This window comes from Aptenodytes forsteri, unplaced genomic scaffold (genome assembly GCF_000699145.1).
Source record: "Aptenodytes forsteri isolate BGI_AS27 unplaced genomic scaffold, ASM69914v1 Scaffold8, whole genome shotgun sequence".
In the NCBI taxonomy this organism is placed as follows: Eukaryota; Metazoa; Chordata; class Aves; order Sphenisciformes; family Spheniscidae; genus Aptenodytes; species Aptenodytes forsteri.
Genome location: NW_008796218.1, coordinates 12081228 through 12086133, shown reverse-complemented (window position 1 = coordinate 12086133; position 4906 = coordinate 12081228).

Below are 4906 nucleotides of genomic sequence, written 5' to 3'. Positions count from 1 at the left end.
GTGTCAAAGGCCTTACTGAAGTCCAGGTAGACCACATCCACAGCCTTTCCCTCATCCACTAGGCGGGTCACCTGGTCATAGAAGGAGATCAGGTTGGTCAAGCAGGACCTGCCTCTCACGAACCCGTGCTGGCTGGGCCTGATCCCCTGGTTGTCCCGCTCATGCCTTGTGCGCGCCCTCAAGATGAACCGCTCCATAATCTTCCCCGGCACCGAGGTCAGGCTGACAGGCCTGTAGTTCCCCGGATCCTCCTTCCGGCCCTTCTTGTAGATGGGCGTCACATTGGCAAGCCTCCAGTCGTCCGGGAAGAGATTTAAAGATTTCAAGACTTCAGTTGGATAAACTAGAGCCATAGTATCTGCTGCTGTTTGTTGCTCTGTTGCTACATCTCTGTATAGAGAAGGGATAAAGAAGTCTTTGAAGCCTTTTCCAAATAATGATCTTGAGTAGCTTTCTTGGACGTGAACCCTTTCAAAGAAGTTTATATCCTACGAGAACTGGGGAGCATATTCTTTTTTCAGCACTGTGGAAATATCCACCAGCACTGCCTGAATACAGAAAGGGCAGACCATAGGGCACTGAATTGCCACAGATTGGCAGTTGTACGTAATCTTCATGATTGTGTGGTCCATGCTTCACATGTTAGATAAAGAGGAGCTGGTCTTCCTGTTAAGCATCTGAACTTGAATGTTTATGTGTAAAGGGCACAGAAGATTAGGTAACATTTTCAAGTCTCCATGACTAAATATCTTTGAGAACAAATCAGACAGACATTTAGGCGGGGAAGTAGACTAAAAGATCTTTTCTACCTCTGTTTTCTACAGTTCTGTGATAGCCCCATGCCATTCCTTTTCACTTTCTCTACACTTCCACAATGGCTTGGTAAAAGAATTGCAAACGCAGCAGATGCAATTTTAATATTACCTGGAGAAGCAGATGGAAAGAGGGAATCCAAAACCATTTCTTATTTTATTTTGGGAATTAAAGTTGAGGATAAAAGGTGTTTTCCCTTGGCCAGGGAGGCAGAGGGAAAGGAGGGATAATGCCAGCTGCTCTGTTACTCACGAAAGCAAGATATCACTAATTCGATGTTCTTCTCCACCTACGTACAGAGAATAATCATCTCCTAAAAATATTTATACATCCATACTGATTTCAAATAGAACACATGCTTCCAAAAATGTAATAAAGAGATGCATGTTCCAATAATGAGGGTTATAAAATATTTAAATACTTCCTCCGCTTTTTTCAAGAGGAAATGCCAAATAGCAAAGAGGAAGGAGATTCCAACTTCTCTTGTTTTTAGTGTGAGGTTCTTATTCCCCTTTGCTTTATCACTCTCTTCTCCCAGAATAAAAACCTATTACTATTTTGTGATGCATATCCTGATCCAAACTTCATACATATGCATTGCCATATGTTTCACACATCATATGCTTTCCTTAGTTTCATTTCAGGTTCAACATCAACACTCTTTACCCATCACGCTTATATACACATATTTTGTTCATTTCACACATCTTCCTATGTTTGCAGAGTTGAATAGAGAAAGAAGCTGAATTGACTATATATCTTATGGGGAAGAAGAGACTCCAGCCCATATCTAGGCCCTTCTATGTCATCCTTACTCACTGCTTACTTGAAAAGAGTAACATAAGATATTCACTGACTATATGAATCCAATCTAAACTCCCTTGCTTGTTTAATTTTAGTTATGAATCCAATCTAAACTCCCTTGCTTGTGCAGGAGTAGAATTTTAGCGAAATTAAGAAAAACAATTATTTTATGTAAAACATCAAGTGGAGAAATTGCAAGCAGATTTGGGTATCTCTATGCAGCATTATAAATCTGAATTTAGGTTTCCTGTCACATAGTGGAATCCCTTGCTTAGTTTAACCACCAGGTTATCCTGGGGACAGGTAGTTGCCTGAGTAGGGATCCTCAGAGGACAACCTCCTGGCACAACCTAGAGCGAAAGATGTAGCTCACTGCCTGCAGCCTGTAGGGAGAGCCCTGCTGCAGCTCAGGATGCTCAAGGCAAGAGACCTAGACATATGTTTTAGACTCCAAAGAGGGTATCACGATTTTCCAGACAACGAAGTCCTAGCAATACAAAAGGAATCCTGCTTCTAATGAGTGAATGGCAAAGAAAGTAGGACAGAAAGGAAGGGCTTGAGGTGGTTGTTCCCAGCTCTAAATCTCCTAAGAACCTGCTAAGGAACTGCCTATGGAGGACTTTCCACGTTTGAAGCATTATTCTAGGATATTGCAACGGAGAGGTGAAATGACTGCTACACAGGGCACGCAACAGATGTTCCCCTGGAATTTTAAGTTTTTTTCCTGGAAGTCTTGTGGAAGTCTGGCATTCTTTTTTTTTGGTGGGTGTGTTTTTTTTTTTTTTTTTTTTTTTTTTTTTTTTTTTGTGGGGGGGGAGGCATATTGTGATTTACCTGACAGGTAGCTGAGGAAGGAACTATAAGGAATTTTTTTTTTTTCACAGTGGAAATGAGATTATATAGCAGCCCTTTTCCTAAATTCTGCTTTCTTTTAAGACCACAATTATATCATTACAATATGCTAATGTACTTGAAACAGGTGTTGTAAAATAGCATTTCTTATTATGTTTAAATTTTACAGTCTGCACTTACAACGTATAAGAGAACGAGCACTTGGAATTGTGAATCTCAACATTTCCAGATTTATAATACTGTTGGGCATTCCACCAATATATTTAGGATCTTACATGGGAATACTATATGCATTTCTAGACAATGATCCTTTTGATTTGTTTTCTACTTAGCATTTTAGTTATGGCTATGGATAGGAAGTATTTATGTTGTGGATGCTTACAAACTGATACCAAAATCAAGAGTTCTTTTATGTTTTAGAGGAAGAATTTGTTTGCTTGGTTTATTGACCTATATGGTAATCTTTTGGTTCCCAAGCTGCGAGATCTAGTGCTGTTTGGTGTTATTCATGGACAAACAGACTTTCGGACCTATTCAGATATCGAAGAACAAATTTTCAATTTTTTTTGAGATCCTTATATTTATTAATGTAATAACTTTAGATTACTCATAATGCAGTCAATGTTCTTACATATGGGGTGGCTAACCAAAAATTTACTTGGGTAGTAATTCTGTTCTGCTGATACCTGAGAAAAAGCAGATGGGTTTCACAAAGTACAAATGTTATGGTTCTTAGTCTGAGGGGCATACACAATCTGGATGTTTTCATTTATGTCTCTACTGTCCCTATTCAAATATACTTCATTTTTAACTGTGTTTTGCAGTTCTATTTCAGCAAGTATGAAAATGACACATCCTATAAAATAACTAATAATTTAGTGATTTTAGTGCTCACCTGGAAAGTGGAATACCTGAGTTCATCTCCCTTCTCCAAGTCATGTCGTGTACAAGCAGCATTTGGGGAACGACATAAGAATTAAGTGTTGTGTTGGCTAAGGTTACAGCTGCCTTAGAAGAATCCTGTTCCTAAATGTCCTGGTTTCGGCTGGGATAGAGTTAATTTTCTTCCTAGTAGCTGGCACAGTGCTGTGTTTTGGATTTAGGATGAGAATAATGTTGATAACACACCAATGGTTTAGTTGTTGCTGAGCAGTGCTTACACTAGTCCAGGACTTTTCAGCTTCCCATGCCCTGCCAGCGAGAAGCTGGGAGGGGGCACAGCCAGGACAGCTGACCCAAACTGGCCAAAAGGATATTCCGTACCATATGACGTCATGCTCAGTATATAAACTGGGGGGGGGTTGGCTGGCGGGCGGCGACTGCTGCTTGGGGAGTGGCTGGGCATCTGTCAGCAGGTGGTGAGCAATTGCATCGTGCACCGCTTATTTTGTATATTTTTATCATTATTATTTGCTGCTTGGGAACTGGCTGGGCATCAGTTGGCAGGTGGTGAGCAATTGCATTATGCATCACTTATTTTGTGCGAACGACTGTGTGGTGTTTAGCTGCCTGCCGGATTAAACCACAACACTAAGTCACTAACTTGAGCTGCTTAGGGCAACAAACCCCAGGGTACGGGTGTGAGCTATTGCTTTAGAATTCTGCAATATCCCAGTTCATCACTGCCAACAACCTTTGTCGGGGGAGGCACCTCACTTGACCTCTACCCTTTCAGAACCCTAAATATCAGAGGAAACAACCATTCATTTGATATTTGTACAGATAAGAATACAGCTTTATTCTCATTTGACATTTATATACAGTTACATTATGGTTTTTCAGATAAATGTCAAATGAAGGTTTCCAAATCTGACATTTTTTAATAGTATGCCTAAAAATGTTGCGGTCAAATGAAGGACTGTGATTTATGTGGCACTTAGAACGGTCTACCTGTCTTCTGCACACAACTTGAAGGCTAATTCCAGCTAAACAGAGATCAGTATGGTAGCACCTAACCAAAAAGAATAGGAGAGTTGTCTGTGGAATTAATCAAGTTGAAGCAAAAACCCTCTTTTTCAGGTAATAGACACTCTGAGTCTTACTATCAAAGAGGTGAATAACCATTTTAACTCCATCAGACTCCAATACTCTCTAACCAGGTTCTACTAGATATTTCACACACGGAGGGTTTAATGTTTAATACCAGATTTACTTATTTGTAGATACTCAACATTATACAGGATCTTGATTTAGCAGAGTGATACCGCAAGGTATTGAAATCACAATACATGTGCAAATTACACTTCACAGAATACAGGAATTGCACTATACAGTTGAACCACAATACAAGTGTGATTCTCATTTGTCCTGGTTTCAGCAGGGGTAGAGTTAATTTCCTTCCTAGTAGCTGGTACAGTGCTGTGTTTTGGATTTAGGATGAGAACAAAGTTGATAACGCACCTTTGTTTTAGTTGTTGCTAGGTAGTGCTTACACTAG